This window comes from Rhinolophus sinicus, chromosome 12 (genome assembly GCF_057876585.1).
Source record: "Rhinolophus sinicus isolate RSI-liver-muscle chromosome 12, RSI-T2T, whole genome shotgun sequence".
In the NCBI taxonomy this organism is placed as follows: domain Eukaryota; kingdom Metazoa; phylum Chordata; class Mammalia; order Chiroptera; family Rhinolophidae; genus Rhinolophus; species Rhinolophus sinicus.
In genome coordinates this window covers 51,626,820-51,651,793 of record NC_142512.1, presented here as the reverse complement: position 1 = coordinate 51,651,793, position 24,974 = coordinate 51,626,820, and the positions used below count along the sequence as shown (strand labels likewise).

General features: G+C 49.0%; 1 long non-coding RNA gene across 2 annotated transcripts in view; it reads left to right on the top strand.

Annotated features, from left to right (window-relative positions):
• The window catches only part of LOC109451871 (uncharacterized), a 64,893-nt gene that overhangs the window by 22,751 nt on the left and 17,168 nt on the right, over positions 1–24,974 (top strand). For both annotated transcript variants that reach the window (XR_012492227.2, XR_016022988.1), the window contains exon 2: positions 13,336–13,379. This is a non-coding gene — a long non-coding RNA (uncharacterized LOC109451871). The remainder of the gene's footprint in view (positions 1–13,335; positions 13,380–24,974) is intronic.

Sequence of the window (24,974 nt, the reverse complement as noted above, 5' to 3'; positions counted from 1 at the left end):
AGGGAGACATAAACCCGTGTGTTTTTCATTGACTAAGGTTTGGGGGCTTGTTTGTTTCAGCAGCATAGCCTTTCCTGTCCTGGTTAAATAATCTGGCTTTACTCTGGCAGATGAACAGCCAAGGTCCCAAGGTTTTACAGGCAGCTTGGCTAAGGCTGTTTTGCAAAGCAGGAGTTACCAGGTCACCAGAAATCTCTAATGAAGGTCATGGTCCCTCTGATGTTAAGGGATGGAGCTACTGATAGATCCTACATGGCAGTCACAACACACATCCTTACGTAACAAAAGAAATTAACTTGTAAAATGGACCTGCTGAAGTATAAACCCATTGTGTTGGGTGGATGGTAGGTGCATCTCCCCAAAACTAGTTGCTCTGCTTTAGAGTAGTTCTTAAGCCGGTTGTTCTGACAGTAGTTAACTAACAGAAGCTGCAGTTGGTTGAGTCCACTTCTGCCCTGTGACAAAGAAGTGATAACAGAATAAAAAGGAAGCTACTAATCTCTTTTTTCCTATTTTCCCTAACAAGAGGGCATGCATCCAGGTAATTCAAAAGGGGTTTCACATCATTAAGATATATGTTCAAAAGAGAGAGGCCAGAGCACAATCTTGTTTCACACTGCTCAGAATTATCACCGGATCTGCTGGCGGACTATTCATGTCATGTCTTACGCTTAGAATATCACCAAGCTGCCTATATTAAGCTCCTAACTGTCGGCCAATAACCAACTCCTTCCACAAAGCCAGAAGTCATGGCAGGTCAATTGAAGCTGCAAACAGTCTAAGGGTCTTCTTATCAGATTTCTCCCCAAGATGAAAAAGGGTGTCAAACGGATGGATGCAGAGTCGAATAACCTGTCGACATCGCTTCTGCCTCCCTGGGACCATTAGTGGTGTGAGGAACCCAGATTCACAGTGTCTCTAGCAACCTATTAAATCTGTAGCTTTAGGAAGAGGGAGGATAGACACTTTTTAAAACGGTAAAGACAGAATTTCGGTATTCACTCATTTCTGTATTCACATCAGCAAAAATGAAGATAAACACGTAGGCACAAAGTCCTTTACCAAATTCAATCCAGGGTAACGAAGTTCCCTAATCTGCCCTGTTATTTCTTAGTTAGGGCTCCACCTGGAAACACATCCAAATTAGGTCATTTGGGGAGACTTTACTTACCAAAGGACTCTTTTCCAAGGTCAGAGGACAGAGTGAATGGGAGCCGCTAATTCAGGGCTGGTAGCAGCGGAGCTGTTACTACCCAAAGCTGAGAGGACTACCACCCAGGAGGGAAACCCTGTGGAAAAGGCTGTCACCAGAGGAACAGTGGCCTTTGGTGGTGGGACCCAGCCACCCTGAGGTGACCCTGCAGGGTGGCAACTGGAGGAATACGGATCTGGCCTCACTCTCCTCCCCACCTTTGCTCTGTGGCCAGGGCTCCGTTGGCTGAACCCAGCTAGAAGCCACAGAGCATGGGAGCCCACGGGTGTGGTCCATTCCTGTCGACCCCCCAGAGCCCAGATCAGGGTGGGGAAGGGCAGGCAGTGGAAGCAAAGTACAAGTAGAAAACCTCAGGTGCCACCCCATTACATGTCCTAATGGCTTCCTTCTCACAGCCCCTTCTGTTTTCCCCTGTTCAGGATGCCCTGTGTGTGTGTGTGTGTGTGTGTGTGTGTGTCTTTGCTTTGCTAACCCTGACTCTGGAATGGCAAGATCCCTATGGGTACAAATGTGGAATTGATAACGTTGGCCTTACTTGGTCATTGATCCACTGACAGGAAAAACGACAGCAGAGGCCACAAACTCCAGGCGCCCAAAATGGTATTTTGAGTGACCCCTGGGCATCAGAATTGCACACTGGAAGTCAAAAGGCCCTCACTGCATTTAGGGCTTCTCCAGGCCCTGATCCAATGATTGGCACCCGCTCAGTGGATCTTTCCTTGTCAAGCTTGACTATAGGGAGCAGGGAAAGGGGCCACAGACTCTCTCAGCCAGGAAAAACTTGGGAGTCCTCTGCCTCCGGGTCAGAACCATAAGACATCATAACCTCCCAGAGATAAGGCCCTAAGCCTCTAGAAACTCAGGGGATGCCTGTGTTTATCCAGCGTCTCTCTGAAGTCCTGGGCAAACACCAATTAGTTCCTCCTCCTTAGAAGCTCTGCCACAGCTGAGGAAACCTTCCCTAGAGGGCGGACCCTCAGCTACCGAGGTTTGGGGAAGGGAAGCTGGAGCCTCTATGCCCCATCCTGGCTGAAGTCATCATTCAGGATTTGTCTGAGGGCGCGTGACCCTCAGTGACCCCAGTTTGGATGTGAAAAGTATGGCTGGGTCTGGGAGATTCTTCATCAACATATATATGTCTGGGAGAAAAGAGAGGGAGGGCTGTTGGCTGGGAAGGAGGGAGGGAGGGAAGGGAGGGAGGGAGGGAAAGAGGGAGGGAAAGAGAGAGTACAAGCACGCAGGGGGTGAGAAAGAGAGAGAAAATCTCACAGATTTTAAATGTAGGAGTATAAATATTTGAAAATCTGGGGAGCTGTACGTGTGTGGAAAATGCAGATTGGGTGTATGGAGTCCGATACGAGGAAGCAAAATTGTTCATTCTCTTGAAATATTGTGAAGGGAAGACCATGTCTATTAAAGAATCTCTCTCTCTCTCACACACACACACATATGCACACACAGATGTACATACATGCACACGTGTGCACACAAATGCACACATACAGATGCACACTCAGTTATAAAACAATGACACAGAGACACAGAAACATGTGCACTGACACCCAAACATAGACATAGAAACACATTAAAATATGTACAAGTATCTGCCTTTTGCTCAAAGTACACAGCCATGCATCCGTCCATTCACAAATATTTACTGAGCCTCCTATGTGCTAAGGATAATGCTGGGTTATGAGGAAACTGCGGTGAACAGGAACGTGATTTCTCCCCTAATGGAGTGTGTAGCTTACTGACATAGCCGAGACCTGAAATCACACATGCCTGGGGCTGCAAAGGGGACACGTTAGGGGTTCTGGACCGTACTGGACTCCCACGTGCTCTTACGTCTCTGAAAGGGGAAGGGTTTGCATGTTTATCACTGTGTCTCATTATCATGGTATCCTCAACCCCTGATCCACAGAAGATGAACGAGTGAGTGAGTGAATGAATGAATAACCTGCCAACTAGCAGCAAGGTAGACATGGACTTGGGCCCCCAGAACTCCAAAGTCTCACTCCATTCCTGGAGGCCTCCAGGCACTCAGCTTTGGAAGAATCAACCATGGCAGGTGGTCGACCTTTCCAGCTCAGCCAAGCTGCCCGCCAGCCCTGAACCTCCAAAGCCTGTGATCGCTGGTAAAGCAGGGCCAGTCAGGCGGCAGCTTGGAAGCCAGACTCTCTGATGAGATTTGCAAATCTGAGGCCTCTGCCTCTGTCCCCAAAGGGATGGAGCTCATTTCGTCTTCTGTCCTGGAGCAACACCCACCCCTAGGTTATCTTGTCTGGGGTTCCAAACTCCTTGCAAAGCCCGGTGAGCAGTTCTCTAGTTTTGGAAGTAAAAAACGTAGTTCTTTACCAGTTGGTTTCCGGTAAACCTGTTAATGAACTTTTTGTTGCTCCTGACAATTGTCAGCAAGAGTGGAGCCTGGGGATGGAGGAATGCTCTACGGAGGCCGTTTTCCCATCCTGCTCAGTGCCTCGTGTGTGTCTGTGTGTGTATGTGTGTGTGGGTGTGTATGCGTGTACATGTATGTGCATGCACACACATGCAGGAGTTAGAATGGGGCCAGGCCGTAGCAGACACTGGGTGCTCACCCTTATTCCCTCAGACCTGACCATTTTGTGTATTCTGGCCGACCTTCAGCGGCCAGTATCTGTGCTTCTCTGCCTGGGGGCTTCTTCCAAAAGTGTAGAACCCACATGATCATAGCACCCCAGAAAAGCTAGGGAATGAAGACTTTCTGGGAGTGGCCCATAACCAAGGACTCTTGGGACTTGGTGTTAAAACGCCCTACCGCCTTGTCCCCCAGATGACATGGCTCTGAGGTGTGTGTCTCCTAGAGTACAGCCAGTCTTCCATGCGGTAGCTGACTTCCTGTGCGTGGCTTTCCCACACCCTCCCCACCTGACCCTCCACCAAGGGTCCCTGTACCTCCCAGCTAAATTCCAAGCACGTGAATTCTTGCTTGGAACCCAGATTAACACATAGGTACATCAAACACCTTGTAGAGTCTGGCTTGCCCTAGGCCAGTGCTGGCAAAACCTTCTTTGGACAAGATCAACATCCCCAAGGAGCCAGCCCTCCCCGAAGGACTGAGGAGCTTCTCGAGGAGGATAGGCTGTGTCTGGAAGGAAATAGGGAGGGCTATTCTCTGCTTATGAGATATGAGGCTTGAGTCCAGGCTGGAAGACATTTTCTGGGATCCCCTTCCCTTTCACCAGAAACCCAAACCCAACGCCAAGTTCCGAGGACCAACTAGTAAATGGAGTAACAAAGCCACCTGGGTCCCTGGGGGCTCTTCTGAGGTTCTTCACAGTGGCTTCTAGGCAGAAGGCGGGGAGAATAAGCAAACTTGTTGAATATCAGAGAGAAGGAACAAGGCTTTTTTGTTTTCAGCTCAACCTCTCAGTAACCCAAACAGGGTTTACAATTTGCATATACATATACTTTACAAATGCATATAAATATACTCTGATTAAAAAAAAGGTTTGTTTTGTTTTACAAAAGACTCTGAGAAAGGAGGTTGGTTAGGGCTGGAGTGGGGAGGACTAGGGGATGGAAAGGGGAAACTAAAGGGTACAGGGTTGCTTTTGGAGGTGATGACAGTGTTCTAAAATTGACCACAGTGATGGTACACGTATCTGAGACTATATTAAATCCACTGAATTGTACACTTTACATGGGTGAATTGTACGCTATGTGAATTACGAGCATATCTCAATAAAGGGCAGTTGTGTGTAGGAGAAACATATTTAGCTTTGGGGCGGGATAGACATGGCTTTGGGTTCCAACTCTGCCACTTACTAGCTTCATGTACAAACCATTTAACCTCCTTGTAACCCCAGCTTCTTCTAGTGAAAATACTTTTAGGGTTGTTGAGTAGGCTTAAGATGCTTTATAAAGCACTTTAAAAGTCCTTGGCACATAAATAGTAGTTAGTTTTAATAATTTTAATAATTATAATTAATAGCTAAAATTATACAGAACGTGCTACCAGAAATCACCATTGCATATTAAATTCTCGTTCATTAGAAGAGAAGGTAATCCACCTATACACATTTAATAAAACATCGGATTATAAAAAAAAAAGATAAGGTAATTAGTACTAAAAAGAAGCAATCCTTTCAAAATTACGTTTACCTAGTAACTTAATTGGTTTAAGTAAAGAATTGGGTAAGAAAAGGGCTGAGAAAGAGACTCAAGATGATTATAATCTGTCTTAAAAATTCTGACCTCAAAGAGAAATGGTCACGAATGAAGGGGCAGGCAGGCCGTCAGTGTTACCACCAGAAGAAAAGCAATTTCTCTCTAATTTGGAAAATAAGTAGGTAAGAGGGGGTGAGAGGCTTCTGATGACAATAGGGTACGTGGGTTTTGGGTGCTGAGGCAAGGACCCAGCACTGAACCCAGATTTGCTTCTCAAAGCCTGGAGGACCCCCTTCCCTTTCTGGGAAGGGGGTTTTGGTGGGATCCAGTGGAATATTCTTGAGAGCAAAGAGGAGATAGCTTAGTTGAGCTTAAAATCAGGTGGAATTTGGAACCACTAGGGTACCATATCATGCCCAAGTTTTGTATTTCTTTCAATTCTTGATATAGATTGAATTTGTTTATTCATCTCATAGAAAGGGGAGCGACAACTATTTTGTATAATTATTTTATATCTAGAGGGAAAGCAATCATCGATTGGGAGTATGTATTTCGTTTTGTTTGAATATCACCTCTTGCTTATCCGTCTGCTACGTGCACACACTTTCAAGGGAAACAGATTTAGATTAAGATGCCAAATGCACCACACATTAACAAGTTAGCCTGGCCTGCCACCATGTCTTGAAGCTGGCAGAAGGCATGAGATTCATGGGTTAGAGACACAGGACAGTTTATCACAGCACCAGTGGTAGGCCATGTATCGTTGTTTTTACAATAGTTCCCCAAGGCACACACAGTTCCTATAAGGCAATGCAGACACCCAGGTGACACCTGTACACCCACAGTGGGATGGGTTACAAGAGAGGAACCCTGAGCTTAGGGAACCTGAAGCTTTTATAAAGGACAGTAAACATGCCAAACCTTTGCTCCAGAGGGTGACATTATGTCTTCCAAAACTGTTCACGATGCAAATATACTTATTAAGATCAGAACAATGGTAGTCCATATCTCTTCTTGCAAGATAAACAGAAATGTGAGAGACCCAAGGAATATTGTCTCCCAACACTCAGTAGCTGTGCAATCTTAAGCCTCAGTTTCTTCATCTATAAAATGGGGATAATATCTATCTGGTACAAGGTTGAAGAGAATAAATGAGATATCAGCATAGCCTTACAAGCAGTTTCTAGAACACAACAGACACTCAAGAAATGCTTATAACTTCCCCTTGGTGCCTCTCCCTTCAGCTAAATAACAGTTCAGTGAAGACTGTATTCTGTGCAGAGTCCACCCCCTTGTACCAACTCTCATTAGAATCCATTAAAATAATATCCATATGAAAACTTTGCCGTCATTATTTTGCTTTAAGATGGCAGCCTTCCCAGCAAATGGAATCTAAGTGTGTCTTGATCCCATTAGCAGAGCATCAAGTTTAATCAGTTTCAGCTAGAGGACTCACCATTAAACAATTAAAAAACCCTAAATACTCCAGCTCAGTGGGTCTCAGACTTTGTTGCATGTTTAAGTCATCTGAAGAGCTTTAAAAAAAAAATGGCACTGCCTCCAATACCCATGAAACCATCTTCTCCGGGGGTGGGACTGAGGCACCAGTCATTTCAACAATTCTCCAGGTGATTCCCACAGATAGCCAGGGACAGAACGGTTGCTCTCAGGTTGCTCTCACTCTCACTCAGACAATTAGGAGAGTTTGCATGTGCTACTTGGCAATTCTGAAGCTGTTTCAGCCGAGTGTAATTGGTCTAACTCTGAAAAGGTCACTAGACATTTGCAGGTATTTTTCCGAGAGCAACAGGGAGCTGTGGCCTGGGTGAGGGGAGTGGGCAGACAGAAGAAATTGAAAGGGGAGGGATCCATTCTGGAATAGAAGATAGAGGCGTGCCCCTGGGAACTTTCGAATTCCACGAGGCCTTGAGAACAAGGGCTCTACACCCTGGGCTCTCAGTGAATGTTTGCAAATGGTCTCCGGCTCCTCAGCTTCGGGAGCATCAAGCATTCAGCACGCACACTTTGCTTTGAAAACAGCTCCAGTACTTGCCCAGTTCTCTGGCAGACTAGATTATAGGATTAACTCTTCACCTCCTGGCTGGGCTATGGGGAATCCTCTCCTCTCTTTCCTTGGGTATAAACAATCAATAATAAAGATTTTCTTGCTTTCTTCTCCCACCTTTCTTTGGAGTTGCTCTTAGGCAGTTTCTTTTGTTTTGCTGGCAGATCCTGAAAGAGAAACTAAGGCAAAACGCAGCACCGGGGATGGGTCAGGTCTCCTCTGTCTCCTCTTCTGTGGTTACCTGACGCTCCTCGCCCCGTGATGCCGCAGGTGGACTTCTTCCTTCCCCTCCCCATTCTGTGGGTAGGAAGCAAACCTGCACAGGAGGGGCTGCAGGGCCCCCAAAGTCAGAATTCTGAATTTGCTTTGAGCTAGTGTTTAACTTCCCTCACTCATAAACATGAAAAGTTCTCAGGTAATTGAGGCACCTTAAGTCCAGGTGAACCTAACTTGTCTACGGAATTCAGGCTCTGGACAAATCACCTGAAACTCAGGTGAAGTGGGCTTTTCAGACAGGAGAGCTTGCTGGATAGAGCCTTTGTTTTCATATGGATGCGACATTTTCCTCTTGGTGCCTGGCTGGAACCAAGGGACCAGAAACGCTCAGGGAAGCTGCAGAAGCTGCTATTACCGGTTAGCTCTGAAAGCCACTCTGCACTAGGACTTCCTATAGAACCCAGACTGCGAGGAGGAGCCCCGGAGCCCGATTTCGTTGGAGGTGGGAACACAAGCTGACCACGGTGAGCCTCCCTTCATGTCACACAATCAGAAGGTGTGGGAGGCATGGGACAGGCTGTGGAAATGGTCCACTGGGGAAACTGAATCCCTCTGTGACTCAGGAGGCTTTTTAAACCATCACTATTCAGGTCAGAGTGTGGGGCCTGAGTAGGAGTTTGGGGAGGGGGGTTGGGGGATGTCTCTCCACTTTCTCTAGCTGAGCTCTGAGGGTTGGGAATGGCTGCAGTCTTCTATCTGCCCCACCTCCATTTCCACCCCCGCCCTGCTTTCCATGATCTAGGGATGATAGCATAAGAGCTTTGTTCTCTTCCTGGGCACCTGCTGCTCCCGTCCTCCCCACCTGAAGGCCCACAGACCGCAACCAGTGACATCACTAGCCCATCACCCCCAAAAATGGGCAATGAATCCAGGCATGGGGGCTTGACGTTATCAGGCACGGAAGGAGGGGAGTAGAGATAAAGGGGCCAGGGTTTGGGGAACGGAGCCAAGAGGGATTAGAATACACAGAGGGAGGATGAAAATGCAGGCAGCAAGCTTCCCAAAACAGGGCCAGCTTTCTGAAGGCAGCCACTGACCGGCTAAGTTGATTGTGACTCTGCAGGAGCTGTCCCCTGCCCGGTGCCACACTCCACAGCCTGATTGCCTATTCGTAGCCAGCTCTACTTGTAATCTGTTGGCTCAAAAGTCGGAATGGACTTCTTAGGAAGACAAATTTCCTCCTGGCCATTCCTTGGGGACTTAACTCTGGATACCGGTTGTCCCAGATTTCAGCCTTTATGTTCCTATGCGGGTGGAAGTGGCTCACAGGGAGAAGGGGAAAAAATAACAGCCAGAGGCAATGGGGTGGGGGGGGGAGGCTATGTGTCCAGAGGGTCAGGGGCTGACCTGTGTGTGAGAACAGAGGACAGGGAGGGCTGGTGGAGCCCCAGGAGGCAAGGAGTGAGGGCACTTTATAAATCACCAGCTCCCTTTTAAAAATGGAGTTTAACTTCCCTCAGCTTTGCTTTTGAATTTATTAGCAGTTTCATTTCCTTGGGTAATAACTCATCTCATTCCAACCTAGGGAACAGTCCTGGTCCAGAAGTGGCATTTACCTTCCACAGCTTTAAGTGATGCTTTTGTAGCTGTGTTATCTTCAGATTACTCTCAGCCTTGGCCCCATGCCCCCCTGGGTGCAACCCCACCCCATATGCCCCATGATGTCACAGCACCCCTGGGTGCAGGCTGACCAACTGGAGGACAATGTCCCAGCCGGCCTGATGGCCCTGTCCTCCTCCCCTCCTCCCCACACCGCGCTCCAGCCTGTCTGTTTTTCTGATGCTGTTCCCCCAGGGCTCTCTTTGGGGCTGAGCCTCTCTCTATTGTGAAGGGAGACAGCTGCAAGCTGTGGTGAGATAGAGCCGTTTTGTTGGAGTCTAGATAACTGCTATGGGGAGGGAACTGAGCGGCGGCTTGGAGGGGGCCACATGTGTCAGCTTAACTGTAGGATCTGAAAAGCTATTTCAATCCCATCTCCAAGTGGGAAACTGGCAGATGCCCTTCTGTGGAATAAAAGTTTTCTCTTCCTCTCCATCCTCTCTGCCAAGGAAGAAAGCTCGATTAACAAGGGCCATGATGATGCTTTTTCACCAGGAAAAAGTCCTTTTCCTGAATCCCTTCTTTTTTTGCATCACAGAAAAGACCCTGTCCTAGCAACCCAATATGTCAAACTGGAAATGCAGATGGGGTACTCTCCACCTCACTAGCCAACGTGCCTTCCTGAAATGATGAGGGGAGAGGCTTTTCTCCTGTAGTAATCTAGTTTTTAATATTAGTATGATTGGCTGGGTGGTTACTCTCTAATGAGTTTCCTGAGTCACCTGTCTCCTTGCAGTGGGAGGGCAGCACCCTATTGTTGACCCGTTTTACAGATGGATATATAGAGGCTCACTGCGCCAGGAACTTGAGCTCAGCTCTGCCTGTCTGCACAGCCAGACTCCATTCCTGCATAGCAGGGGAGCCCAAACTTGCTGAATGATGGAACCACCCAGTGGACAAGGCGAGATCAATTAAATCGAAAGCTCTGGGATATCCGTACTATTCAAGTGCCCAGGGGATTCCAGCAAGGGCCATGTTTTTGAGAATCATTGCACTTCAGCCTTGCTGCTCAAGTGCAGTGTGGGACCTCGCCATCACCTGGGAGCTTGTTAAAAATGCTGGCTCTCTGACCCACACCAGGACCGATGAATCAGAATCTGTATTTTAACATGGTCCCCAGGTAACAGTTGGGTTGCCACTACCTCCTTCTGCTCTATCAGCCCTGCTGTGCTGTATGCGTAGTCACAAGTCACCAGGATAAGAGAGAAAGTGACACTTCTCTCACAGTTCAGTCTTGCTCCAACTCACCTCGACAGAGAAAAGGACTGCAGAGAAAGGGGTAGGGAGGTGAGGAGGGGACCTCCAGCCTCAGCATGCAAATCACGTGCAAATCAGCATCCTGGAGGCTTTTGGAATCAGGGCTGGGGGGAGCCTTGCCACCCTGCAGGTGAGATTAAGCACTGGTGGTAGGGTTGGAGTCTGCCAACCCCCCAAATCCCCTCCTCCAGGCCAACAGCTCCCGTGGGCCCAGGCCCGGCTCACAAAGCACCTCCAGGCTCCTTGCAGATGAAAGGCTGGTAGAGTGACATCTGGTGGGGCCCCCTCCTTTTGGCCAAAGCCCCCATTCCCTGCTGTTCCTGACTAGAGCCAGCAGCTGTGACTAGACAGTGGGGCTCTTGGCACCTTGTGCATTTGTGTCTTATTTGTCAAAATTGTAGCTCAGTCAGTGTCAAGGCCTTAATGGCTGAGCGTTTCCTTCAGATTAGTGCTGCTCTCCTGTTAATGGGCAACACCTGTGTTCTGCTGCGAGGAAGGGCAGGGATGGAGGAGAGGCTCGGAAACAGCTCACTTTGTTCAGCTCAGCCTGGGGTCTCAGGCCACGGGGCACTGCTCCTGAGCCACAGGGAGCTGCCCACGTCTGAGCTATGCATCCGTCCTCGTAGCCCTGGAGAGCCACCAGGGACGATGTGTGGCCGATTCTGTCCTGGCTCTGCTGTCAGCTGGCTGAGCCCCCCTGGACCTGACGTTGGGTGTGTTTCTATCATGTCTGCAATAACCGTCACACAGGAAAATCTCTTATCTGCCAAGGGATATACCTTCTCCAGACAGATTTCTCTTCCTCTCTAGGCTCCTCCTGGTAGTGTCTCTATCCAAAAAGCAGTGGAGAAAGCAGAACACTGAATCTGACACCCAGAGATCAGAGTTCAAGACCAGGCTCTTTCACTTACAAGTCACATGACCTTGGGCAAGTCATGTAGTTTGAGCATCAGTAACTTCATCTGTGAAAAAGGGGAAGAATCCAGCTTTGCTGAGTTATGGTGAAAACAAAAAAACAAAAAACACATGATATGTGAAACCTCCTAACACAGGGCGGGTACATTGTATGTGCTTATATTGGATCCATTTATAGATTTATGCACTGAAAGTCTGAGTAGTTAGTGTAGTCCAGGGTCCTCAAAGTGTGGTCTGGTCCCCAAATCACATGCTCAGGTTCTGCCCTGGACCAACAGAATCAGAAAGTCTGGGGAAGGCCCTCCCAGGGATTCTGCACACTCAAGTGTGAGAATCACGGCTGCAATCACTAAATGCTACATCTAAGAAGCCATGAGTCACTGTGTGCTACCTGCAAAGTCACATTGATCTGAAGGGGAAGTAACATATATTAGAGTTAACCAGAGAAACTGAAGCAATAGCAGATATAGGTGGATAGGAAGGTAGGTAGACAGGTAGGTAGGTGGTTGGATGGATGGATGGATGGATAGACAGACAGACAGACAGACAGACAGACAGACAGACAGACAGACAGACAACAAGGAATTGGCTCACATGATTATGCAGACTGACTGTGGGATTTTCTACAATCTCGGTCTGTAAACTGGAGACCCAGGAAGGCCAGTGGTGTAGTTTGAAGGCCTTAGAGCCGGAGACCTGGTGGTGAAGATGCCAGGCCATGTCTGAAGCCCTGAGAACCAGGAGTGCCGAGAGCAGAGGAAGATGGATGTCTCAGCTCAGGCCGTCAGACAGACTGGAAATTCTCTCTCCCTCTGCCTTTTTGTTCTATTCAGGCCCTCAGGGCATTGGAGGAGGCCCCCCCACACTGGGGAGGGCCCACAGCTTTACTCAGTTCACCAATTCAAATGCTAATCTGTTCTTGAAATATTCTCACAGGTACGCTGAGAAATAATGGTCAGCCAGCTATCTGGGCATCCTGTGGCCCAGTCAAGTTGACACATAAAACTAACCATCACACAAAACAAATATTAAGAGGAGCCGCTTGCATGTGTATGACGCGTGCCGGGTGTGAGGCACTGTTCTATTAAAGCACTTAATGCTAACAACCACCCTGAGGGTTAGGCCCTGCTATTATCCCCATTGTATAGAGGAGGAAACTGAGGCAGGTTAGTGGGATCTGAACCCAAGCATTCTGGCTGCAGAGGCTGTGGGCGGAGCTTCCTCATATGCATTAGAGGATGTGGGGGGAGCCGAGGGAGGGGAGAAGGGGGCAAAGAAGCAGGAGCAGGATGGAGTGGGCTGTGTGTGGGGAATCCAGACCACGCAGCTGCTTTGTGACAGCTGGTGTCTTTTGCTTCCCCTGCTAGCGCTGTTTTCCGTGTACCTCCTATCTTCTTATTCTGGCCACTCCAGATGTTTCAGCCACGTGTAGGCAGAGGTGCCCAGGGCTTGCTTTGCTCGTGCCGCGGTTTCCACCCCAGCATCAAGCAGCTAGGACTTGTCGGATCAGAGGGGTCAAAGGTCAGAACCTGGTGGAGGCGCAGGGTGTGTGCACACACCCCAGCTCACACGCTCTCGTATATTATACTCCCACCTCCTTCTGTGTCTTTCAATGGGTTTGTCACAAATGAAAATCAAAGATGTACCATGTTATTATTTGTTCAATGGCTGTATTTCCCACTAGGCTATGCTCCATGGGGGCAAGGGCCATATCTGTCATGACACACGGAATCCCTGGCATGGCGTGGCACCTGGCGCACAGCAGACAGTAGTTGCTGAATGAATGAATGAACAAATGAACATGAGTATGCTTACTCCTTCCTTGCACTGTAATCACTCATTTTCATGTCTGTTTTCCTTCTAGACTGAGACCCCCGTGACCACACAGACTGTCTTATCCAGCTCTGGGTACGTAGTCCCCAAAACAATGGATGTTATATGTGCCTTATGAGTAGAATCCTAACGAATTCCGAAGTCCAATGGGCCGTCACTAATAAGGTCATCAGAAACTGCTGAATCCAGAGCCCCAAAACACTGGGCTGGGTTTTCCCAAGTTTCCTTCTTCAGGATGTACTCACAGATTATAACTCCCTGAGGGTAGGACCCGGCATCCCACCTCCTGGGTACCAGGACTGCTCTGGGCAGGAGGTAACTTAATCCTCCCGGTGGAGAGGCCGAAGTTTCGAGGTAAAAACTGCTACAAAAGGGCTCCACTGAACCCTCGTCTTTGAAACCTAAGATTGTGAGTCAACCCTCCATTAACCTCTTCTCCCCGATTCTGCTCAACGCACAAGGTTTTGTTCCGAGGGCGGGCAAGCTATTTCAGAATTACCTGCGTTATGGTATTGCTCCCAAAGCAGAGTAGGTCAGTGCGCTTCCTGTGCCACCAGAAATACGTCGTCACAGTGGCTAACTGGGTGTAAAATGCCATGCTGCAGGGGAGGGCTGTCCCTGAGCATGTGCCCCCACAGCTTCCCCAGCTCCCACCCTCCCTTGTGCACCAGGGCAGCTGCCGACAGGCATCAGTATTTTGCTTAGACGTTCCGTTAAAATGGTGAGGCCCCCTCTTCTCTCTTCTCTTCCATTGTCTCCTGGCATTTCTGGTCCAACCCACACACCATCTTTGGTAGGCAAAATAGTACATTGTCATACATAGGGATGGACAGCAAGGCCCAGGAAGGTCTATTTTGGGAAAATTATTGAGCTCATATACCAACCTTATTTTTATCCCAAACTTTTTTTTTCATGAGCTAATAGGCCAGTTGGCTCTGCTCAGGCAGCTGCCAGGAAATGGGAAGGCAGGGGTCCGGGTGGAAGGGTCATAAAAACCTGAGTGAGATGATCAGAATAGCTCAGGGCAGGTCACAATGCTAAGGGCTTCTGCTCCTCCAAGAATGCTTCACGGAGATATCGATTTGCTTTGGTCTGTGCCCTCTTTATATTAATAAAGCAGCGACTTGGATATTCTATGAAATGTTCCAGCTATACATTCATTGACTGGGGACTCTGAAAGCCACAATTTCTCATTGAAGTAGTTAAGGTATTAATGGGAGGTGAGGGGAATTGATGGGGGTGGAATGGAGGAATAAATGGTGACATATCCACAAAGGAATAGTATGCAGCCATTAAAAATATATACATGCAACGAGTGCGCACAATATAATATTAAGTAAGAAAATAGGACTTAGAACTGCATACTCAGTGTAAGCCACATAATATATGTTGAAAGAAGAATAGAAATACAGCAAAGCTTTTCCTCTTTATACATGTTTGGATTTTCCACGTTTCCTGCAGTGTGCCTCTATCCCATCTAGTTTTACATTTTTCATTATTTTAAATACCTTTAAAAGTACAAAATAGGGCATGCTCCGTGTAGATAAGCTCTAATTATACAAAAAAATAATAAATTCAAATTATATAGAAATGAAAGTTGTTTCCTGCCATAATCACTCTTAATCATCTGGTGTATAGTCTCCAGAGCGTTATGTATAATATATATGTATAATATCCATACATCTGTGCACATATGTGTATATATGTGTGTACTTGTACACATGTAGAATATAAACATATGTGAATATGTGTGTGTATGTATATATACATATGACTTTTAACACTAAAAGGAAAATTATGAGATAAAATTATACCTATACATGTTATACAGATTATTTTACATTGCAGATATCAGGTTACTTTTCTTATTAGAATTTTTTTCTTATTAAAATTAAATGTTCTTTTTCTGAATACATAATTATTTCACGTTCAGTGTAGAACACGGAACCATCCTTTCCCCCTGGCTGTCACCTCTGCATCCACACTCATGCAAACGCCTGTGACCAGCTTCTCAAGGGCTTTTTTCTGGTTGAGGGAGCAAGGTAGACGTAGGCTAGAAGTGCCAGAGAATAAGTGACCCTGGAAGCCCTCAGCCAGTGTCACCTTTGGTGGGGACGACCTCACATGTTCTGTCCCCCTGAGTCTCCATTTCGACATGTGGCCGAATGACCTGCAGGCCCAGCCTCCCGGACATTGGTGAACGCCTGGGCCTTTGTACTTTGACCAAGTTCCCCAGGTGAATCCCTGTTATGGACCAAATTGGGTCCCCCCACCTTCAGATGTGGAAGTCCTAATCCCCAAGGGGATTGCATCTGGAGATAAGGCCTGTAGGAAGGTAATTAAGGGTTAATGAAGTCGGATTTTCTGGACTCGCTTACCAAATGAATGACTGCCAGGTGACTCTTTCCATGGCGGGCAGAATAATGGCTCTCCGCAGAAGTCCATGGGCTCAACCCTGAAATCTGTGAATATTTTATCTTCACGGTAACAGGGACGAGGCAAATGTGATTAAATTTAGGATCCTGAGATGGAGACATTCTCCTGGGTCACCCAGGTGGGTCACCCAGGTGGGTCACCCAGGTGGGTCCAATGTAACCACAGAGCCCTTAGGGAGGCAGGACGATCAGAGGAGGAGATGTGATGCAGGCAGCAGAGGTCAGAGTGACACGATTGCGTGGCCAGAAGGGGCCACAAGCCAAGGAATGCAGGCAGCCCGTAGAAGCTGAAAAACACAAGGAAGAGATTCTTCCTGAAGCCTCCAGAAAAGCACACTGCTCTGTCGACACCTTGATTTTAGCCCCGTTAAGACCCATTTTGGACTTCTCATCTCCCCAACTGTCAGATCAAAGATTTTTGCTGTTTTAAGCCATTACATTAGTGGTAACTTGTGACATCATCCATAGGAAATTCATATACCTTATCTGATAGACAGCTTTTTGGGGCACCCACCCCAATACCCAGATGTCAGTTGAATGCCTTTTGTTCAGTGTGGTATCTCCACCATGTCTGGCTTCCCACAAAGGGAGCTTTTCAGCATGTTTTACATATATAATCAGAAAAAAAATTCTTTTTCTTTTAAAAAAGTAAGCAAAAATGGTTATAATATGGGGGTGAGGGAATGTATTAGTTGCTGACTGCCTACTGTGTGCCAGGCACTATTTAAGCACGTGGGGTCTATCAGTGAGCAAAACAAATGTCTCTGCCCTCTTAGAGCTTAGGTTCTGGCAATTCTTGGGGGAGACAAATAGTAAATAATAAACATAAGAAATAGGTAAATTATGTAGTAAGTCAGAGGTAACATATGCAGTGGAATAAAAGTGAAAGTCCACCAGAGGAGAGAGATTGTGAGTGGTGGGGGTGGTGGGCAGCCGAGTGCACGATTTCACTGTATGGTCCAGGTCAGCCTCGTTTGATTTATTCCTTTAGTAATCACACATTTCATACTTACTCGATGTCAGGTTCTAAGTACTTCACAAATAGGACGCCATTTCTTCCCCATCATAACCCTATGAATCAATGTCATTATCCACATTTTACAGATAGGAAAACTGAGGCACAGAGAGGTGAACTAACATGTACGGTATAGGAGGGCTAGCAAGTGGCAGGAAAGGGACTTGAGCCCACGCACTGTGGCTCCAGTCTGTCCTGTCCTCTACACAATGCTGCCTGGTGTTTGAGGAAATACTTCAAGGCAGTTGAAGGAGTCAGCCCTGCGGGTGTCTGTGGGAAAAGCATTCCAGGCAAAAGGAACAGTCAGGACGCAGGCCCCGAGGCAGGTGCATACCTGGGATATTTGGCCACACTGGCCAGGCAGATGGTGTGGCGGGCAGGGGGTGGTCACTCAGGCCACATACATGGGGCCTCGAGGCCACGGTGAGGGCTTCATTCTTGCTGTGCGGAAAGAGAGAACTCTGCAGGGTTTTGAGCAGTGGGTGGCTTGCTCTGGCTGCTGTGTTGAGAAAGGGCTGCCAGGGGCAGGGGTGGAGCAGGAAAACCAGCCAGAAATGGTGGTGGCTCAGCCAGAATGGCAGCAGTAGAAATGCAAAGGAATGGTGGTGGGATTCTGGAAAACTTGGAGTAGAGCCAACCGAACTTCCTGCTGCATGGGATGTGGAATGTGGGAGAAAGGGAAGCATCTGTGGTGGTGGGAATCCTGGCCTAAGGAACTAACCAGAAGGACCGCCTTGCTCTCTGCCGAGATGCAGGGAGCATTTGTTTGTTTTCCAACAAGTGTACAACTCCCTCTGAGGATGAAATCTCAGCTCAACAGGTTGGAACGATGATAACTGTCTTGCTCTGGAGGTGTCAGATCAAAGGAAAGGCCTTTCAAAGGAGCCTACGGCAGAAATAAGAATACTTGATTGACGCTTTCCATATCCAACTGGTCAGAAGGCCACGGAGCGAGTTGAAAGGAGCAGCAGAGAACCCACAGGGCTCGAGGCCAAGATCATAGTTGTCATCCTAAAGTCAGCCTTAGGAGTTAGAATGAAATGTCTCCTAACAGCCCCTGGTTGGGAGCTGGGGCAAATAGTACCCTGGGACCCCAACCTCAACCCCAGCACCCACGATTGGGCCACATCTTGCTTCTGCTCATGACACATCTATATGACTATATGTGAAGGGCTCTAGCAGTTAAGTCTCTGAGCTGCCATTGTCAGGGGTGGGGTGGGAATCATCAGTTATTTTTTAATTGGTTACACAGGAACCCTTGGAGCATCCATATTTCTTTGCAGGGGGTGGGGGGGGCAGGGATGAGTCTTCTTCATGTTGAGCTCCAAGCAGAAGAGACTCTGCCTGCCAAAGACACTTACAGCTCCCCTCCCTTCACCACCAAGCTCCAAGAATTCTGATTGCGGCAGAGAAAACACAGCCAGGGAAGACAGTCCAAAATAGGACAAAAATAAAACACTCAGGGTAGAGAGACTGAGAGCTGTAGGGTCTAACTGTCACTGCCAACATTTATGGAACATATGGCGGGGAAGCAGAGCCTGTCAAGGAAATTAACCCCCTAAGGAACTCAGTACCCACAGACCAGACACTTCTGGAGTGCGTGAACAGGGACAGACTGAGTAACTAGGGCCTCAGAGCAGGAGCAGAAGATGCCGTTCAGACTGTGTGTAACTGAGTAACATGGAACCTCAGAGGACGGCAGCTGGCCAGCTCAGCCCTGTTGGCTGTGGTTATCACTGTCCCCAAGGGAGGAAGTGGGGGTCCTGCTAGAGGAGACTACGACAGCCCCTCTGGTTTCTTACAGCCAATGAGCACATAGATTACGCTCTCTGTGCAGTGTGGAGTGATTGCTATAGTCTGAACGTGTCCCCCCAAATCCATATGTTGAAATCCTAACCCCCAAGGGGATGGTATGAGGAGGTGGGGCCTCTGGGAGGTGATGACGTCGTGAGGGTGGAGCCCTCGTGAAAGGGATTAGTGCCCTGGTAAAGGATGCCCTGGGGAGCTCCCAGCCCCCCTCACCATGGGAGGACACAACGAGAAGTCGGGGACCCAGAACAGGGCCCTCAGCTGACCATGCAGGAGCCCTGAGCTCGAACTCCCAGCCTCCAGAACTCTGATACAAGTGTCTGTTGTGGATAAGCCCCCCAGCCGGTGGCATTTTGTTTAGCGGCCTGAATGGACCGAGACAGGGGTGCTCAACTGCTGCTTTGCCAACTCGGTGAAGCCTGGGGTCAAAGAACCGCAACTAATTACTGAACAGCTGTTCCTTCCGGGGGTTATTTGAGGACTATTTACTAAACACTTCCTATGAACCAGGCACAAAGTTCACCGCGGTGAGATGTCAGGCGTGTACTTTCTCTGATGAAGCTCTCAGTCTAGTGAACGGAAGGGACCACTTGGACAATCTGAGTCAAGGTGCTGGTGTCCAGAGAGCAAAACCTGGGTAAGCAGGTGTCTCAGCGTCTCAGCGGGGTGCGACACGTGCTGCCCAGGACCAGCCCTCCCAGCTCCCCGCTTTGGGAGCAGCTCTTGTCTTTTCCTAGAGTAGGGACTTGGGCGAAGGGTGGAGAAGCAATTTTCTCACCTGTCAGCTAGCTCCTGCTCAGGATCTTTTACTCTCCGATTCATCCCCGTTTCCGCTTGTGAGGACCGTGTGTGTTGGGGGAGGGCAGGGCATCTTGAAAGCTTTCTGTTAATCAGTCAATCTGTGAACATATATCTATATAAGGTTTACTTTGTGCCAGGCCTGTGCTAAGCACTGTCATATAATAGGCTCTCAATAAATATTTGTGGGCCTCCAGGGATATAAACCTTATGAGCCTACCTGGGCAGCCAGCCAGCTCCCATCTCCAAGTATTTCCAGATATCTTCCCTTGAAGTGATGTCCAGGGAGAGAGGGCAGTGGGCATGGACTAAGGCACACAGGACAGGGAGGGATGGGCCCCCGGGCTCTCTGTGTGGTGTCCCCATACACCTGGTGCTTGCCAGGGCTGCTATGGCCCTGATGTCCCTCCCACACTGTTAGTTTCCCATCCTTCCAGGAAAAGCACTCCAGCCAAGGGCCTTGGTACATACAATCTCCCACCCTGAGACTTTACCCCCAGCTCTGATTCTTTCTCTCCAACACTCAGGATTGTTGGCTAAAGTGAATTTGATCTGTATTTCTGACCGGCCCATCACATGGGTCCCAAGTCTCATGCTTTAGAGCTGACGGATCACATCTTCCCGGACAGGTGCCCACGCCTGGGCAGACCCATACACACGCAGTCACACTCGGTTATAAATATCTATAGAGTGCAATACCAAATAATTGTGGGGCATATTTCACCCTGCCTGTTGAACACATTGCAAGAAAGGAATTGATCCCTGCTGTTTCATTTATTAGATGGTGTAATACCACAAAAATCGTTTCCACAATATCCCAAACTAAATCATTTATTCTTGACAAAAATCCAATAAAGAGCTCAATCCTTCTCCATAGGCAGATAAAGCACAGATTAATGGGGCTGCCTACATCAAAAAATGCTGGGAAAATGAAAGTGAGATAGACAGCGAAGGCGCCTTCCTCCTCCTCACTTCCCCAAGGCTGCCTGGGCTCGGGTTTTATTACAAAAAGCTGCCTAAGTATTACAGGCTAATCCGTAAATCCCAGCCTAGTAAAATATGTGACGGATTTGTAAATTGTGCCCTTTACAAATCTGATTGAACTTCTTTTTTCCTTTCATTGGGAGTTTTGCCTATCTCCTCTTTCTCTTCTTCTCACCTCTGCCCACCTCTCCTGTCAGCCTGGGGGCCTGCGTTGGGCAGTGTGGGCCCCGGCACTGTTTTCTGGGTGTACCCAGCCCCCTCCCCTGACCTCTTTCTGACTTGACTTACGGTGGATGGAGATTGTTGGAGGTACAACGGGCTGTGAAAACCATCAGCCTCTTTTTGTTTACTGTCCACAGGGAAATCAGATTCAGGTGGGGTCAGGGCCAGGCGTGGCAGCTATCAGGAGCTTGGGGCACACTTGCAACCAAGCGTCAACATGGCAAAGGACTGTGGGGGTGGGGTGGGGTGTTATACCTCATTTCCAGTGGAGAAAGGAGGGGATTAAGCTGATGAGCCTCAGGACTGGCTGGAAGAGGCTTTGCCAGCAGATCTCATCCTGCCCATGGCCTTGAGCCTTAAACTGCCCTAAACCCCCATGGCAGGTGGGTCTCCAAGGTCCATTGTGAGTATCCATTGCACACTCTCCTCTGTGCGTGCTCTATCAAGGGCAGCCAATCATCTCAGTTTTCCAGGGTCTGAAGGGCTTCCCAGATGCAGGACTTTCAGGGCTGAAACAGACAAACAAAATCCCTGGCAAACTTCTCTGCCTCCTCTGCAGAAAAGTTCTGGTCTGCGTGCACTATGGGAAGAGCTCATTGCTCAGGCCAGCTTTTTAGCTTTCTCTGCCTCAAGCCACTTCCTTTGCAGGGTTTAGGTCCAAGATCTGTCACCTATACCTGTGGACATTCGCAGGTTACGGAGCCTTTCCCAGCCTCAGTTTCCCTATATGAAAAATGGGGATAGGAATCCATACTTCATAGGATCGTTGTGCAAATTAGAGAAAATGCAAGCAAAGCGCTGAGAAGCGCCTGGCATAGCGTAAGCGCACGGCGATATTGCTGTTACTCTCATATCGTCATCATCACTGGAACACACCTCCTTAGGTAAGGCTGTGAGAAAAGAAACAAGTATGAGAATGGTGAAAGGCTCTCTTGGAAGTTAGAGAAATGACATCCTTTCCTCACCAACTCACAGAAAACGCAGCCCCTCACCCCTGCAATTTGAGCACTGGCTGAAGCCCAGATGTGAGTCTTTAAAGGAACCGCTAAAGCAAACAGCTGGGAAGCAGATGATGGGCTGGGGACCAGGTCTTTTTGCTTGGCGCTGTGCCTTGCGTAGTTTTGATCTGGTGGGGCTGCACCCCTGCACCCCAGGAAAATGACTGCTTCCTCTCCTTAAAGATTTCCAAAGGCAGAGGAAAGAGGAGTTGGGATGGTTGCCCTGGCAACTTTCCTTCCCCCTCCACAGTTAGGTCCTGCTCAGGGCTGGAGAGAAACAAGGAGAGGGGTAGGCTCAGGGGGCCAGCAGTTTCGAATGGCATTTGCAGGTTTACGAGAAGTGTGACAAAACACTAACTCTCCTGAGAACCGGAGCACTGCTCCCCCAGTGACTGTTCATTTCCATCGCTGTCCCTGATGCAATTTGTCCCTAAAATTCCAGCGTGATGACTGATGGGAAGTTCTTTCTGCTGTTCTATCTCCATCCTTCCAAAGGAGAAAGGTGTCTTTGGAGCAAGAAGTAAAGTCTCAGTCCAGCTGCTGGCCCTGCAGGTCTGATGCCTTTCCCAGGCAGGAGCATAATGATGTCACAACTTGCTTGAGTCCTAAGCTGGACCTCCTGTGACTCCCTGGTGGGATTTGTAGGAGGGAAGAGATGGGGTTAGGTTCAGAAGAGATTGGAGCCTCTTGATTGGTCCCGAAAGAGTCATAGAAAATTTTAGCTCTCTGGAGAACATAAAGCAGGAACAGAGGCTGCAATGAGCAGGTAATCTAGGCAGTTGAAGAGCAACTTGTGGATAGGACATTTGCTTCCTAAGAACAGTCTAGAAAAAGTGGGGCTCCCATCTGCTGGGTTTCCAAAAGCAGCAGGGTGGACCACGTGACCCCAGTCTGCACCCACAGAGCCTAGGCGCTGCCCTTTTGTCCCCGGGAACAGCCAGTCTGTGCTCTCTCTCCACTTCCCTCATTAACCTTTATTCCTCTGCTCCCTGCTGAGGTTTAATCCTATTTCCTGCATTCCAGGTGTTTAGCCTGGCAACCCAGAGAGCCAATCAGTCGTACCTGTCCCATGCCCCTCCCCCCTTACCCCCCCCCCCCCCCGCGTCTCCCCCCTCCCCAGCTGGGAGAGTGCAGAGAATGGCTTCCGAAGCCCTTTTGGTTCTTGGCATCCAGATGCAATGATCGAGGTTATCCTATTGATGGGGTGGTGGTGCCGGTGGTGCAGAAAGCAAAGGATGGGGCAGGGGGTGCAGGGGCAGTTAGTTTCCTGAGCACCTGTGTCTGTGTGTCTGTGTGTTCATGGAGTTGGATATAAAACAATCAATAGAGACGTCCTGTTTTGTGGGCTCATGTTTAGGGGAAATGACTGCATAGAGATACCTTTTTGGCATTGAGAAGGGAGTAGCATGACAAAGGGGAACAGAAGTCCTGGAAAATGGGGTTCCCCACTCAGTTGGTTGTGACTTGGTGTTCATCTCTCCACCCACCCCTCAAAAGGCCCGAGTTGTCAAGACATGGAAGTGAGGGGAGGTCTCAGTACACAGCAAGGCCTGGGGTCTGGGTGCAGGAAACCCCTGCGTCATTACCTGGCCCCCATTTTCTCCCCCTGTTGCTCCATCAGGACCTATAGAATGGATCTGGTTTTCTGATGGAGGATTTTGAATGGAAGGAGGGCAGCTGGTACATTCAAGAAACACAAGAAGCAGGGCCCCTGTGCTGCCACCACACCAGTGCTCGTCTGCATGAGGCTCACTCACTCTGGCCTCTGCAACCCCTACCCCCCATCACCACCACCCCCACGAGGCCTGAAGTTCAGACACCATAGATGTGGGCACTTGGGCCCCAGCCAGTGCCTGTAGGACCATTGGCGTGATGGGTGGAAGGACAGGCGGCAGCAAACCCAGCAGAGTCAGGGTGAGCATAGCAGTAACCCCTTATTTATTGGGTTCCTCCAGCCCCACAGTTGCTGGTTCTGCTCAGTATTTTATTCCTGTTGCACCTGCTCAGGCAGCAGAGCTGCAGGCGTTTTTGATAAATGGATTGAAAGGTTTGTCTAGTTTTGCTGAAGCTTCTATAAGTGCCTCTGTATCTTCCACTGAAATTATATTGCCCAACTTCCTATAATGATTTCTCTCCCCTGGTGACTCCTCTCTCCCTATTTGCTAGCTCTGTCATGCAATCTCTCTCCCCTCCTCCCTCCCTCCTGTGCGTGCACATACACACACTATGCAGAGATACACACATATCCACGCACTCCCAAACTTAACTGCACATGGGTCACTGTGCACCGATGTACAAGGAACCAGAGAATGAGTCTCCCCGTTGAGAAGGAAGTACAGTCACGCACACGGGCACACATCCTCATGTACACAAACGCAGATGCAGTGAAATCCCCAGGCTGCCCTGTCTGCACCCATCTGGTGTCTGAGTTCTAAATGAGTGACCTCGAGGGTGGGCGGCTGCAGAGGCCAGGCTCCCCCAGAGCAAGGATAGAGCTGGATGGACAGACTCCAAGGTGGAGAAGCGTGGTGCCCCGGCCCGAGTCCCCAGTGAGGCTCTGAGCAGCCCTCCCTCCCCATCAGCTGGCTGCCTCCTCCAGCCTTCCTCCTTCCTCCTCCGCCTGCCTAGCCCTGGCGGCCCCACTGGGCCAGCTGGAGGCTTTATCCCGACCACATCTGAAACAGCTTAGGAGCTGCTGCGCCTGGCCGCCAGCCTTTTCCATAAATAACTTGCTGGGCCTGGCTCCTTGCCCTCCTGGTGATGTCATTGGCCATTGGCCCAACTGGTGAGGTCACAGGCTTCCCTTCCCTCTGTGCTCCCTCCCAGGTGGACCCCGAGATCCTCATCACAGAGCCTGTCTACACCCCTTCCTGTTCTATCCCAGCCAGGCAGCTGATGTCGGTTCTTTACCATCTGGGACCTGCTGCGTGGTTGTGCCAGACGGCAGTCTTCCCTCTCCTTGTCCCCCATTACGGAACAGCCTCCCGACTTTCCATCTCCCTGCTGGCTTCTCCCCTTGTCATGACGTAGTTTCCAGGTGACAGCAGACTCATGAGCTACGAGACTCATTTCCACGGAGCCTGATCCACGTCCAAATCCTGGCCACCCCACCCACTAGCTGTGTGACTTCTGACAAGCTGCTTAACCTCTCTGTACCTCTATTTTCTCAGGACCTATCTCAAGGGTTGTTGGTGAGGCTTACACGGGCCCATGCATGTAAAACACAGTGCATTTGTAAGTGGTGAATAAATTGATTTTGGAATCACATTTCCATGTGCCTAGATGACAGGGAGTGCCTGTGTGTGTTGGGGAGAGGGGGCCTCTAGCTTTCTGTATTTTCAAATATGTGGTGGGCAGAAGCGCGGGTGGTCCCCTCTGCATGGCTCTCACTTCCTCACAATCACCAAAG